Below are 16,337 nucleotides of genomic sequence, written 5' to 3' on the forward strand. Positions count from 1 at the left end.
AAAGAAAAATAAACAAACAAAAGGTAAATACGTGAGGTGATGGATGTGTTAAGTAAATGGAGGGAATCCTTTCACAGTGTATATATATCGTATCGTCACGATGTACACTTTAAATACATTTTACAATTTTATATGTCAACTGTACCTCAATAAAACTGAAATAAAAAAATAAAAAACTACCTTGCAGCTGATTTTTCTTCTTCTTCTGGGGACATAATGAGGACTAATTCTGTCACATCTCACACCGCTGTTTACTTTGGTCAGCCCTAAATCTGAGTCTTCCAAGTCATCTATTAACTCTAGGACTGCTGAGAAGCAACACAGCCTGGTAGTTAGGAACGCAGATCTAAAATCAGGCTGCATGCACTCTAGAGCTCGCGAGCCACAGCTGCTGAAGCCCGAGCGCCTAGAGCCCGTGCTCCGCAACAAGAGAAGCCACTACAGTGAGAAGCCCGCGCACCGCAACGAAGAGTAGCCCCCACTCGCCGCAACTAGAGAAAGCCCGCGCAGACAGCAACGAAGACCCAGCGCTGCCAAAACTAAATAAAATAAATTTATTTAAAAAATTATACTAAGTGAAAGAAGCCAGACACAAAGGTTGCATATTGTATGATCCTGTTTATATTAATTGTCCAGAATACGCACATCCATAGAGTTCGAAAATAGATTAATGGTTGCCGAGGGATATGGGGAGTTACTGCTTCATGAGTATGGGGTTTCTTTTTGGTATGATGGAAATATTCTGGTACTAGATAGTGTTGATAGTTGCACGACTTTGTGAATATACTAAAAACCACTGAATTGTAAACTTTATGTATACATTTTATGGTATGTGAATTACATCTCAATTTTAACAGTAAAAAAACAAATCAAATAAAATAAAATCAGGTTGCAACTTACTGTGACTTTGGGCAAATCATTTAAATCTCCAGTGCGTTCGGTTCCTCATCTGCCGAAGAGGGAGATACCACCTACCTCACCTGTTAGAAGGGTTAAATGATAATACTGGTTAAGCATTTAAACAATGGTTAGCACATAGCAGCCTCAGACAAAGAAATATAGTATATCCCTTAATCTGACCCAATGCTGCCCTCCCTCCCAAATCTTTTTCCTAGGCCCAGAATAGGTAGGGCCAGCTTCATGGGCATGTTACCTATGCAGTCACGCAGGACACCACACTTAGAAGGGCCCACATTTGACATTAATGTTTTGTTGCCATCTTGAAATACATAACGATTCTTTTCTTTTTTCTGTAAATTTATTCATTTATTTATTTTTGGCTGCGTTGGCTCTTCGTTGCTATGCGCGGGCTTTCTCTGGTTGCGGCGAGCGGGGGCTGCTCTTCGTGGTGGTGCACGGGCTTCTCATTGCGGTGACTTCTCTTGTTGTGGAGCATGGTCTCTAGGCACTCGGGCTCAGTAGTTGTGGCTCGTGGGCTCTAGGGCACAGGCTCAGTAGTTGTGGTGCATGGGCTTAGTTGCTCCGTGGCATGTGGGATCTTCCCGGACCGGGGCTCGAACCCACGTCCCCTGCATTGGCAGGCGGATTCTTAACCACTGCACCACCAGGGAAGTCCCGAAATTCATAATGATTCTTGAACATGATGTCCTGCATGTCCATTTTGCACTAGGCCCTGAAAATTATGTAGCCAGTCCTAACAATATACTATCCTGAGATTTCCTTATCAATTCAGTCTCTTCTCTGAGCATTATCTTTAATTTTTTAATTATCTTTAATTCTTTAATGATTTTCTTATCTTAAGTCCTGATGATACCATCTTCCTTGTCTGATGCAGAGGTTTTTGGGTTTTTTTTCTATTATACCCCATATACCACAGGACCAGAAGGTAAGGGGTTGGCTACGTATCACTCCCTCCCATTTGAAGCTTGCACCATCAGACTAAACCACCCACTACATCTCCTCCTTATTCTCATATTTTGACCCAGTTTGTCCCTCTTAACTCATTCTCTTCTCCATCTCAACTCCATGCCATCATTCTTGGTAACTCCAGAATGCATGTGGATGAACCATTTACCCTGCCTGTCAGATCCTTCCCTTCCTCACCTTCAATTACCTGTTCCTCCACCCGCTCCCAACCAGTGATGCTGGTTGCATCAGCAGTAACTCACCATCCCTGAAAACTTAAAATCAGTCACTCCCTTCCCTGGCTGCCAACTGCTGTTCTTTTGGCTTGCATTCCCAAGTACTCATTTTGCCAGGATTCCTCAACTTCAGTGAAACATCTAACCCATTGCCTTCACGTTTCACTCTCTTCCAACTTAGTTATGTTTCCTCTTCCCCCTTTAACCTGGCTTTTAGTCCATGTTGCCTAACTGAAATAATTCCCTTTTAATTATTTTACCTTGCGTGCCTCCTTTTTTCTCTAGCACGTTCCCCTGAAAAATCCCAAATATTGGCTGAAACCATTTAAAAATTTTTTTTCACGCCAGCATCTGAGAAGCTAAATGTAATTGTAGATAAACAACTAGGAAGAATACAACCACTTGAAATTTATGCTAAAATTTTCATATAGCTATTTAACACTGCCAGGCAATCCTACTGCACTCACATAGTAGTTTCATTTCCCCAAATAAAATCATAAACAGCATTTTTATACTCTCTTCAGTCTTTTCAAACTACTGCCCATTTCTCTGCTCCGCTTCATTGCAAGGCTGCTAGGATGATTTTTTTTTTAGTACTTATTAATCCTATTTCCTGCCATTCATTATTCAACTTATGACATTGTAGGTTTTTTCCCATCACTCCCAAGAATCTATTCTTTTGTTACAGTCACTTATGACCATCATCTTGCCAAATCTGCTGTTCTGTCCTCTTCTTACTTGACCTTCACCAGCATTCTATGGTTGACAGTCTCTCTTCCTTTGGTTTCCAGATATTTGACACTTTTCTGTCTTGCCTTTACCTACCTCCTCACTGGTAAGCTTTTCTAAGATTCTTTCCTCTTAATATTTTCCTGACTCAATCCTGGTGTGTGATTTCCTTGGTTGCTCTTATCCAATTCCATGGTGTAAATACCATCTACATAAGGTGAAAAACTACCCCAGTTTGCCAAGGAATAAGAGGATTCCCAGGTCTTAGAACTTTCAGTACTAAAACAGGGAGAGTCCCGGGTAAACTAGGATGATTGTTCACGTTACCTATGTGCTAATAACTCCCAAAATTATGCCTCTCGTCCACACCTCTCTGATGAGCTTTATTTCCATTTTGGTGTGTAATATACATTTCAAACTCAAATTTGTCCAAGCCAGAAATCTTGATTTGTGCCTTCAATTTTTTCTTCTCCCATTAGCTGCATCTCCATAGATATCATCATAGTGTACCAGTTATTATGTAAAAAAAAAAGGGAGAGAAAAGGAAAGGGAAGGAAAGGAAAGAAGAGAAAAGGGAAGGGAAGGAAACTAGAAACCATCCCTGGCTCCTCATGACTCTTCCTTTTCTATCCTCCAGTCCAGTTACCACCACCTGGCCCACGCCACCAGCATCTCCTGCTTGCACCACCACAACAGTCTCCTAACTACTCCCTGTTTAACTCTTGATCCTTTCCAAGCCATTCTGCACGATGAAAGCTGGGACAATTCTTGTTTTAAACTAGAAAATTCCTTTGTACGATATATATAAAGAGTCATTTCTTTTTAAAACATTTCAATGGCTTACTACCTCTTTGAGAATAGCAACCAAACATCTCTCCAGGTCTTATGACAGCGCTTCTCTATCAACCTGTGGAGAGGATAAGTTTGTTTTAGTTTATGCTTTTGTTTTTTCTCTATTGCACCATGGACTGACATACGGTCCTACTGCATATGACTGGAAGCAATCTGCAACATGAGCTGCACCATCCAACTTCAAACTCACCTGAACTGAGGTGAGTCTGGTGATCAACGGCTGGAATCTCAGCAATGTCAAGCTGCTATAAAGGGTTTAAAATTTAAGTACTTTTCCTGTTTGCTGACTAGAAGTGGTTCAACTCAAACTTTTATTAGCAGTGGTCTATAAGTCTCTGCCTCCCTGACCTTAATCCACACCACCTATCCATGTGCCCCTGACACAGCTGGTGCCCTGGCTTCCTTTCTGCCCTTCAAATGAACTGTCAGGCCTGTGGATTCAGCTTAGAATACTCTTTGTCCAGCTCTCCACAATAAAGCTCACTGTTATTCTTCAGGTCTCAGCTCGGACACTTTCCTCAGACAGGCTATCCCAAAGGCTCCCTCTCTCAGGTGATGGTCTCTAATTACTCTCTGAATCCTAATAGAGTTTATTCCCTTTACAATACATTCTAGAATGTTAACATATTTTTAATTTTTGTGTTTTAAATTTTGAAATTAATTAGGACTAGTATAAGAAGTAAAACCAGCCTTTGCTTGCCAATTCTACACTTTCTGAGGAAACCAGAATTAAGAAATGGATAAGTATCATCTTTTCAGTACAAATACATATAAACACACACCTTTCTTTGTTTTTTTTTAATAGACCCATTCTCTACATATTACTCTGTGAAATAATTTTTCACCTAAGAATATATTTTAGACATTTCTAAAGTCTATAGACCAAGAACACACTATTTTATGGTTTCTCTTGAAGGAGGTGTACATAACTCAGGTAGGTAGTTTTACATAAATGAGATTTTGGGTTATGTTTTTAATTGACAAGGCTTGTTTTCTTGGTTTGCCTACTTCTTCTCTGTTCCCTTTCTTCACCTGCATCAATTCACCCTCCCCCATTATGATTCTTGTAAAAACTCTGCCACTTTTTATAGTGTGTGTTGTGTGTTGTTCTAGTTGTTTCTCTGCATCTTGCTTTTCTCACTCAACAACTCACTGTCATAATCGCTCCAAGACAAATGACACAGGTCTTACTCACTGTTGTAATTGCTTTTTAATAGCCCATAGTGTAAATGTATCGTAATTTTTTCTCAGTTGAAGGCCATTCACTCTTTCAGACTCTTGCCTCTACGAAAAAGTACAATAAACATGCTCGTATGTATATTTTTATACAGTGGTGCTTTTACTTCTGAAGAATGGGGTTGCCTCTAAGGCTATGGTTATTTAAAATTTTAGAAGCACTGCTAAATTGTTTTCCAAAATGATGAGAATAATGTATAATTCCAGTAGCAAAGAATATGTAATTCCCTTCATCCCCACCAGTAGTAGGTTTATTGAAATTTTACAATTTTGTCAGTCGTCGATGGTGAAGTGATACTTCCTTGTTATTTTAAGGACAGGAAATTTGAGTTTACTCTTTTGTGAATTCCCTATTGATATCCTTGAAGTATTTTTCTATTGAGTGGTTTGTCTTTCTCTTTACAATTTGTAAGGATTCTTTCTGTATTATAGACGTTAAATGCTCATCATCATCTGGGTTGCAACCTTTTATGTCCTTCCCCCAATTCCATCGTTTGTCTGCTGACTTTATTTATGTTAGTGTAGTGGACACTTGTCACGTTTGTGGCTGTTCCAGGATCTACTGAACACTTTTTCTATATGTGGATGATTTTCCACTTATGAGTTCTGTCTCCTAAGCCAGAAAGTAGAAACTTGCTTTCCCAGGTTCCCTTTCAGCTAGGGTACTAGAACATGCCCCAGCCCCTTCCTATTAGATTCACCTGCACATAACTCTAAGGTGGAAATGATCAAGGCAAGACAGTGAATGTGGTATTGATGTCCTACAGAGACAGCAGTGCTATCTTCTCAAAAGCAGTCCCTCACTATAGTTGTTGCATTTTCCCTTCCAAATTGCTTTTCTGAACATACAGTTAAAATGTATGTTGTTTTCAACCAAGAACCTTAACTGATACTGATATCAATGTGTATACAAAAGTTATAATTTTTATGTCAACTATATCTCTTTATTTTTTCTGGGTTTCTGGTAACATTACGAAGTTTCCCCTTAACCCCTATATTGTATAGGTAGCCTTGGTGATTTTCTTCTGTTTTATTTTTAAATTTTAAGTCAATAGGGAACAATTAAATGCACATGTATACATATATATTTGTATTTTTATGTTTATGTAAATATTTATAAACAATATATACATGTAAATATTATACGGAGAGAGAGAGAAATCAGTGCTGTCCAACAAAACATTTTGCAAAGCTGGAAAGCTTCTATAATCTACACTGCCCAATAAAGTAAACACTAGCCACACTTTAAAACATGAGTAAAACAGCTGAGAAACATAATTTTTAAATTTAAGTTCCATTAAAATGTAAATAACACTTGTGGCTAGTGGCTACAGCACTGAACAGCACATATAGTGAGAGTGGACCCAACTTAGTTTCCCTCTGGATAAATAGCTATTTGTCATCCCCACTTAATAAATAAGTCACTCTTTTCCCACAGAATAGAAATACTAACGTTCCCATATATGAAATTTTCATATACAGACATTTATTTTCTAGATTCTCTATTTTTCATGGATCCATATGGCTAATACCATATTGATTTGACTGTAGTGACTTTATAGTCTGATGAATGATGTGTGAAGCGTATTTCGCAGCTTCTGATTCTCCTATAATCAAACTTTTCTTGGTTGCTTCAGACATATATTCTTCCAAGCGAACTTTTATATCATTGTATCCAATTCTGAAATCAGCCTTGATGAAGCTCTATTTATTATTAGTGCCTCAAATTTATAGGAGAATTTTGAAGAATTGACATTTTTACTGTATTAATTCTTCCCATCCAAAATCACACTATGTTTTTCCATATTTCAAAGATTGTTTTATGTCCTTTAATATTCTATGAGTTAGATTCACAGATTTTTTTTAACATAGGTCCTGTGTTTTCTTTTTAAAAGTCATCTGTGAGAATATTACGCTGTTTACTATAAACAGCTATCTTTCCATTTTCATTGCCATTTGCTTATAGACAATATAGACAAAAGTTCTTGGTCTTAACATATTTATCTTGTTTTTATCTTAAATTCTCTTATCCATTATTTTTCATTGATTCTGATTTTAATTAGAATCTTAGGGTTTCTAGACATAAAATACTGTCATTAGGAAAAAAAACTTCTATTTTCTAATGTTTTTACTAAATTTTTTTTAACTTACCATTCCAAAGCAATGGCAGCAGTAGACATTTACATCTAATTTTTCATATTAATTGCAATGAGAATTTTCTAACTTAATGATAATTAGTTTAATTTGAGGTTGATTATTTTGTCATATTTTCTTATTAATTCATAAATTTAAAAAAATATCTTTATTGGAGTATAATTGCTTTACATTGTTGTGTTAGTTGCTGCTGTACAACAAAGTGAATCAGCTATGCGTATACATATATCCCCATATCCCCTCCCTCTTGCGTCTCTCTCCTACCCTCCCTATCCCACCCCTCTAGGTGGTCACAAAGCACCGAGCTGACCTCCCTGTGCTCTGCGGCTGCTTCCCACTAGCTATCTATTTGACATTTGGTAGTGTACATATGTCAGTGCCACCTCTCTCACTTCATCCCAGAGCGTGTTATATATGTGTTAGCATATGGTATTTGTTTTTCTCTTTCTGACTTACTTCACTCTGTGTGACAGACTCTAGGTCCATCCACCTCACTACAAATAACTCAATTTCATTTCTTTTTATGGCTGAGTAATTTTCCATTGTATCTATGTGCCACATCTTCTTTATCCATTCATCTGTTGATGGACACTTACGTTGCTTCCATGTCCTGGCTATTGTAAATAATGCTGCAATGAACACTGTGGTATGTGACTCTTTTTGAATTATGGTTTTCTCTGGGTATATGCCCAGTAGTGGGATTGCTGGGTCATATGGTAGTACTGTTTTTCATTTTTTAAGGAACCTCCATACTGTTCTCCATAGTAGCTGTATCAATTTACATTCCCACCAACAGTGCAGGAGGTTCCCTTTTCTCCACACCCTCTCCAGCATTTGTTGTTTGTAGATTTTCTGATGATGCCAATTCTAACTGGTGTGAAGTGAAACCTCATTGTAGTTTTGATTAATTCATATAATTTTTTCAGAATGTATTGATATTACCATATGATTTTTTTTAATAGATTGATGTACAGCATTTATACTGATAGGTTTCTGGATATTACAACTATCTTTTTTTTTTACAAAGATCTTTGTGTATTTACATAGGAGTTTGAGCTGCATTTTTGTTTTTTATGATAACTTCATAAGGTTTTATATTAAGAATTTTTTCCAGGGGAGGAGTAGCTTAAGTAACATAGGAATTATCTATTTTGTATAAAGACTTGATACAATCCAGCTGGGAAAATCTGTAGCCTTAGTGGCTTTCATTAATGGCAGATTTTTAACCTTCTCAATCACTTTTTGATTATTGACTTTTTTTTACCTTCTCTTGGGATAATTTTAGAAATTTAAATTATGTTAGAAAAGCATCTATGTCACCTGTGTCTAAGGTTTTCAGATTTGTTGTCATAGAATTGTCTGCAGACATACTTTATTATTTTATTACTATTTTAATCACACCTCTAGATATGTCTCATATCTCATTCCCATTCTTGCATATTTTGCCCCTTTCTAGTCCCTTAATCAGGCTTCTTTTTCTTGCTCTTCAAATCTCACTTGACTTTCAGTATAGTTCAGTAGTTGAAGAAAATGTGACCTCTGAAGTCTGAATAGCTATAATGGTATGCTATCATAAAACATTTGTCACTATGAATAATAAGAAATTCTGTCATTACCTTGAGTCTTCAAATGTAGCTCAATCAGAAGGTCGACTCCCATTCAGTGATCAAAAGTCCCCCGTTGAGGGTCTATCAGGGGAAGAGAGGAGAGATGGGGCACAAACTGTATTTAGTAAGCAGGTGAGGGCAACTGCTTGTTGGCAGCAATCGGGAGAAGAAGGAAGCAAAGAGAACAAGAAAATTCTTGTTTGACTGACATTGTTCTGAGCTGGCGTGGTAATCCCTGAGGCCTGCAGACATAAAGCTGACTCAGAGTGTTTCTTAGGTTCTTCAGAAACCTCCATCTCTAGGGAAGAGGTTGGTTGATTACTCCTTTTGTATCCATTGAGAATCCTTCAGGGTCTGGGCCTCTTCAGCATCTCTCCCTTGAGATCACATCCTCTCCTTCAGAGAGGAGCCTGCAGAAACTGAGATGATCTCATGCAGGTTCTTTCTCACACACGGCCCGTATATGGTGCGGGTCGGATGGCTCAGGTGTCTTTGAGAACTTCTAAACACAAGAGTTAGTCCCTGCTTCCCCCCTCCTTGGCTTATTTACCAGCTGCTGGCTAGTCACTCATTTGTGACCTTTATACTTAACAGCCGAAGTCAGACTCTAGGCTCCGGTGTCTCCCCCAGTCTGCCATGGACTGAACTAGATTCTCAATGTTCTCTTAAAGCCCTCTCTTTAGATCAGAAGTGAAGAACAAAATAAGCCCCACCCTCTGCCTTTATAGTGTGAATTCACAGAACAGCTATTTCTAAATAATTCCTTTACTAAATTATAACAACGGTTCAGACTCAGAAAAATGAATGAACTTAAGCAATTTTAAGCAGAAAAACGATTAACTCACTTAACTGGTGCCTACCAATCCGGGCAAGGCAGCAGAGGAGGCTCCAAGTGGGCCTGGAGGACTGACTCCCAACCACTGCAGAGAGGACCCATCAGGCCTTGGCCACTCCTGCCACAATCAGGAAACTCCACCCGACACTATGTACCAGTTTCTACTGCAGTTCCTGAGGATGCAATGGTGAGCAAAGCAGACAGTAAATTCCTGCAACCGTGAACTCTTACTTTTGGGGGGAAAGTGGGGATGGGAGACAGGGAGCAAGCGAGGTAAATATGTAAAATATACATTATGTTAGATGCTAATGATTGCTATGGAGACAGATAAAAGAGGCATTTTGCAATTGCAAGTAGGTTTTTACGGTTGAAACATTGTTACTTTTCTTACAAGATTGACACATACAAACATATCTGAACATTTTTTGAATAATCCTTGATATTTTCTGCACGTATTACCTCTTGGGATAACGCCCCAAGTCTCTCAGCCAGTCTCTCTGCCAGTAAATGGGGAGTGAGAATTCAAACTCAGGACTGGCTGTCTCCAAAGCACATGCTCTTTCCACTACCCACTTTTTTTTTTTTTGCGGTGTGTGGGCCTCTCACTGTTGTGGCCTCTCCCGTTGCGGAGCACAGGCTCTGGACACACAGGCTCAGCGGCCATGGCTCACGGGCCCAGCCACTCCGCGGCATGTGGGGTCTTCCCGGACCGGGGCACGAACCCGTGTCCCCTGCATTGGCAGGCGGACTCTCAACCACTGCGCCACCAGGGAAGCCCTACCCACTATTTTTTATAATAAAATATAAATGAGTTTTAGATTTGCCACATCTCAGTTCTTTTATTAATGTGCATATAATTAAGAATTGATATCATTTAGAGAAATCACTGAATCTAAGTAGATTAAAGCAAATGCCTTTGGGTCTTTCTAGTCATAAGGCCATTCCTGGAAAGTTCTGGACACCTGTCTTAATGCCTAGTTATTGCTCAATCTGAAAATGGTGCCTTGAGTTGGACCTTGTTAGATGGTAACCAAGATGGCTGCAGAGTTGGTGAGGTGTGTTTGATGTTATCTGTACATTCTCCCAGAACTGCTCTAGTCCTTCCAGTTTATATATTGAAACGCTCAGGAGTAATCACCATTCTTAACAGACTGGATCTTGTCCAGGCCCAGATTCTTGGGCTTCTCTGAATCTCATATAATGGCCCCGGAATCAAACCCTATTAACTGCTAAGGACCACCCAGGAGTAGCCCTTAAACTGGTTGTAGACGTATCGAATTTCCCAGAGCTCCTTCAGGCTAAAGTGGGTCACCCAGACCACACAGAGGCAGGACAGGAGATCTAGTGGAGTTTTGGGTTGGACTCTACTTCCAAAGAATGTGTGATGTCTTCTCCAGCACCGAGAAAACAAGCCAGAAAGGCTAGAGCCTATTCACTCATGGAAACAGCTTGGATGCAGTGTATCGTCCTACCACTTGGCTTCAGTAATGTGCGTGAGTATCCACTGTCCTCATCTGAGGATCACAGCTTATGAATCCTAAATTGTGAATTCTCCCAAGAATGTTGTAAAAGCCATCTGTCCAATCTAGCCTAACCAATAGATTAAAGAAAGCTTTCACTTTGTTTTCTCTCAATTGTCTCTGTCTGATTCTTGGTAAATTCAGATTATTTTCATCAGTATTTTTCTAGAAAATTATTAACTAGGTAATTATATGTGCATTACAATTTTTAGATGACATGTGTTATATATGTGGAAGAGTCACATCGTTTGTCATTCAGTTTATTTCTGCCCATGAGTTTTGGGAACACCTCAATCAGAAATATCTACAACATGAAGATTATATCAGAGTGAATTCTGTGAACTGACAGTAGTAAATTGGGATTTGCTTTACTTTTTTTAAAGCCTGATTGTGCTGGTACAGTACTTGACCTTACACCTAGTTGTATGTCTTTGTTTTATATGAGCAAAAGTGGAAAGTGATAAATGAGCATATTGAACCATTCTCTAGCTGAGAATTTTTGACCTTCTGAGTATCTATTACCACTGCCATGTTCTAAGCCTTTCTACTAAATCCCTTGAGCAGTCCAAAATTGATATTGTTATTTAGAAGAAATTTTTCTTGTGTAAAGAGATATTAGCATGGTTACACTACAAGTCACCATATAATCTGATCTAAGCATAGCAATGCCTCTGAAAAACCCAGGATGCTGCTTTTCCTTTAACCATCCATCAACCCGATGACTGAGAATGTAAGACAATTTTATTTATGATATTCCACTTTCTGCCGAAACCAAGAACAAGAGGTCTCATCAGTTTATAAAATATTTAAAATTTCATCTAAGATAGATAAATAGATGTGCAAGTGATAGTTCTATAGAGAAAAGAGAAAATTCTGCTAATTTGTCTATTTCTTGAATAAGAGGGGTGGAGGGCTAACCCAAGAGTCATTTGTCAACCACCATGTGGAATCACTTATGCCAGACCGGGCCATCAATTAAATTGGAAAGCACTGCACTGCACTTTCTAGATTGTAGAAAAAATGCTTATACAAATGAAAAAGAGGGAGCAGCAAGACTGTACCTAGTTGATCCAATCCCCCAAGTTCCTCCAGTTCTATTACCATAGACTGTCTTTCATCACCTCCTGGATTTTCACTACAACTGCACTGCAATACCAGCATCCAGTTACATATCCACACCACTGGTTAGCAGACACCCTAAGAAATCTCTCCAGTTTAGTCATTTATGTGTTAGTGAGCAGGGAGCCCCACTTCCCTCATTGCCACAAAACTTACTTCTGCAGGACTGGAGTGATGGCCAAACATTTACAAGCCATTTTCTTTGGCTGACAATTTAGTTTTTAAACCCTTAATGGAGCATCTGCAACTACTGTTGTATTGACATAATTTCAAATGCAGTTGTGTTTCCAGTAATCTATGACAGTTTTAAAAGTTTGAAGAGACCAGGAGCTGGAGACAACAGTAGAGCAGACGTGTTTCACTGGGATTTGTTAATATCTTACTAAGCTATGTTATAGAGACATTTCAGGAGGCAGGCATCAGCTCAAGCAACAACTCATCTTTAAACACACATACTTCCATGTCAAGTGATAAAATGAGAACACACAAGCCACCGAACACCCAGCCCAGTATGCAACTATCATAGATATATATAAGGTGAATGAGTAAAACAGTCTCTTAAGTTACATGAGTTCAAGGAGCTTCTATTCCAGGGGTGGGGGGTGGGGGTGGAAGGGGAGGGAGTGGCAAAATCAGATTGAAACAAAAATAACAAATAAGTAAATTACAATTCTTCCCAGAAGGTGACAAGTGCAATGAAACGATGAACAAGTGGAACACGGTAAGGGAGCTCCAAAGTACAGGGATTGGCGAGGGGTGTCAGGTCACAGAATCTTAGTCAGTATACTGTCTGACAAAGTGATATTTGAACACTTAAAGGATGTGAGGGGATTAGGAATTATTTTAAAATAATAAATTATCAATTAAATATGAAAGTATAAAAAATTAATATGATAAATTGCACAACAATCTGATAAACAGAGCTGAAAACTAAGTAAGTTGTCAGAGAGCAAGAATGACGGTAAAAACAAACTTTCCTCAATTCTCACTGTGCTCCTCCCAACTGCTTCTTTTCCATAACTCCCTTCTTCCTCATTTCCTGCTTCGCTCTTCTTTTCTTTCCCTGACAAATTCACATGCTTCTTCTCCCTTTATAGGTGTACTTTTTAAATTACATGAATAACTAGAAGTGCTTCCAAGAATACATTATTATTTTCCCAGGAAACCAACACACCCACTTACCTTATTCTTGCTAGAAACACCTTTTTTTCTTTACTCAGGTTGTGACCATCGGAATTATAGTAAGCGCTGTCTCATTTAATGATTTTAATTTTGTTCCTAAAACCTTGCCCTAAAGTGAAAGGTCGTAAATTGAAAGCAAAATTCATTAATTTTAAAGGGAAATTACGAGGTATATTATTCCAATCCAAAATACTCAAAAAAATTCTATAGACTGGAATATATATATATCAAGTGAACAATGAAAACAAGTTTATATAAATAAATAGTATGAATAAATACAAACAAGAGTTTGAAAATAAAAGTCTGAACATAAATCGTAATGAAGTTTATTTTACTCACCGAGGAAGGAAGAGACTGAATAAGGGATGGCAGTCACAGTTGGTGCTTATCTTCAGACAGGAATTTGAAAATTGGATCTGCTGGATATATTAGTTTCCTACGGCTGCCATAACAAATGATCACAAGTTGGGTGGCTTGGAACAACAGACATTTATTCTTTCATAGTTCTGAAAGCCAAAGGTCCAAAATCAAGTCCAAAAGCCTTGGCAAACCTTCTGGAGTCTCCGAGGGAGAATCTGTTCCATGCCTCTCTCTTAGCTTCTGGAGATGGCAGGCAATCCTTGGCATTCCTTGGCCTGTAGATGCATCATTTTAATCTCTGCCTCTGTCTTCACATGGTGTTCTCCCTCTGTGTCCCTGTGTCCAAATGTCCGTGTTCTCATGAAGACATCAGTTGTTTGATGAGCACTCACCCTCCATTATGATCTTATCATGACTTGACTACATCTACAAAACCCTATTTCCAAATAAGCTCCTATTCACAGGTACCAGAGTTCAAGATTTGACCTTATCTTTTTGGGAGACACAGTTCAACCCACTGGAAAAGAATTTCTTTAAGACTGTGATGAAATAAAGGCTAAACCTGAGAGCAGTGGAACACGTGGACACACGTGGAAACATGTACAAAAGAGACTATAGATTCAGAAGATGCAACATCTGTCTTCTCACCTGGCATCCTAACGCAGAGCAAAAATGTTTTGTTTCATCCAGACATGATGCTCGATTTGAATTTGTTGCAAATGATATTCTTATTAGAAATTATTGTGTTAAGTAATTGGCAATTGTGACTTTTCCTGGAAATATATTGTTTATAGTTTTCAGTACATTTTGGGATGAAACCGTTATTTCAAAAAAGTGTTATTTTGAGAAAAGTGAGCTGTTATGGTGAAACTGGTCAATTGTCAATTGAACAGTCAAAATGTGAAGTAAATCTATATCTTTAGATTCAAGAGCAACTCAACTGTAATCTAGATTCATCATTTATTTTCATGATAATATACTAAAAGCAGTATTTCCAATGTATGCTACTGAGTAGGCCCTTAAAATTCTTAAATATCCCTATAGTGTATAATTTCTGCATAAAAATGGAGGGAGAGAAAAAAGATTGTTGCCATGTGGATGTTGCAGGTTCATTTTCTGATTAAGTAATTTGAACACCAACTGTTATTGGTTGAATTATGTTCCCTCAAAATATATGTTGAGGTCCTAACTCCTAGTACCTCAGAAGGTTATTTGGAAATAGGGTCTTTGCAGATGTGCTCAAATTAAGGTGAAGTCATTAGGGCCCTAATCCAGTATGAATGGTGTCCTCATAAAAGAAATGTGGACAGAGTCAGACACTATGTGAAGAGGTTTCACGAACCTTTATCTTCACATAGATAAAGGCAGAACACCATGCATGTACAGATGAAGGCTGAGATCAGGGTGCGGCATCTATAAGCCAAGGAAAACCAAAGATTGCCAGAAAACCACCAGAATCTAGGAGAGGCGTGGCAAGGATTGTCTCTTACAGCCAATCCTGTCAATACCTTGACCTTGGATATAGCCTCCAGATCTGTAAGACAATAAACTTCTGTTGTTTAAGCCACCTAGTATGTGGTATCTTGTTATGGTAGCCCCAGAAATGAATACATCTCCTACTGTCAGAAAATTTTATGCCTCTTGGTGTGAAGGGGGCTAAAATTGATATGACATAAAAATTTAAAGTTATTTATTATATGCCATGGACCTTCAAAGTTTGGTCTTGAACAATGGAAACCTCAAATACTGAATGCCAGGGGTCTATCCTATACTGGAGCTTCCCAGTACAACTGTGTCCCTACCTCTCTGGGAGAGTATGGTTTAATTATTGCTCCAATGAGAGATGAAACTCAGGTTCCTATAACAAGGGTGGTCAGTGGATGAAGTTGCATCTCTTCTCTTTCACTTTGGGTGACTTAACTCCAAAGAGGAGTCTGAGATGGCACTGAAATGTAACATATATGTAGCAGTAACTCCTCACTACCAGCATAACCTCCACGTTTTTACTCCTTCCTTTGTGAGAGAGGATAGCGGAAGGCAAGTACCCAGCTAAAAATATATTTCTCAGCCTCACCTGCTCAAAGGATGCTCAGTAAGATGCACGCACATCTTATAGGCAAGATGTGATAAACAGCTGGATGAGACCTCTGGAAAAGTTTACTAAGCTGACAAGTGCCCCTTCTTTTCTTCTTCCTCAAAAACTGGTTGTAAGGTGTTGAGGTCCAGCAGTGACTTGGGGACCATGAGTGGAAGGCTAAGAAATTCATCCCAGAATCCCTGACACTCTTGTGCTATTGAACAGCTATCAGTAACTGCCTATCTCTATACTTTTTATTGATTGACAAATATACATAGATATTTAAATCACACAAGTCAGGCAGCGTGTCACTGGTAGCCAAATGCAATTCTTAACTGATATAAAAATCTATTCTTGCAGTAGACACTCCCTTGGTTTCCAAGTTTCCAGTTAGCTTGATCTGAACTTGTCACACTTTACAATGCAGATTAATACACTAACATTCTTCATTTTTTGTCACTGAAATAAACATTTGACCATGAGAACATTACTGCACATTTCAAGGAACATACTTCTAATGAAACCATAATAAATATGTTTACTCTGAGGATTATTCTTGTTTTA

The 16,337-nt window shown here is 38.5% G+C and overlaps 1 long non-coding RNA gene across 1 annotated transcript; it reads right to left on the minus strand.

The window, feature by feature from the left end:
• Positions 1–534: 534 nt before the first annotated feature.
• On the minus strand, positions 535–13,326 carry LOC117195430 (uncharacterized). The gene is made up of 3 exons (XR_007479086.1): positions 8,890–13,326; positions 8,690–8,761; positions 535–980 (listed from the first exon to the last, which is right to left on the minus strand). It is a non-coding gene; the product is annotated as an uncharacterized LOC117195430 (long non-coding RNA).
• Between the last annotated feature and the right edge of the window lie 3,011 nt (positions 13,327–16,337).

The sequence above is a fragment of the Orcinus orca genome, chromosome 9 (genome assembly GCF_937001465.1).
Source record: "Orcinus orca chromosome 9, mOrcOrc1.1, whole genome shotgun sequence".
NCBI classification, from domain to species: domain Eukaryota; kingdom Metazoa; phylum Chordata; class Mammalia; order Artiodactyla; family Delphinidae; genus Orcinus; species Orcinus orca.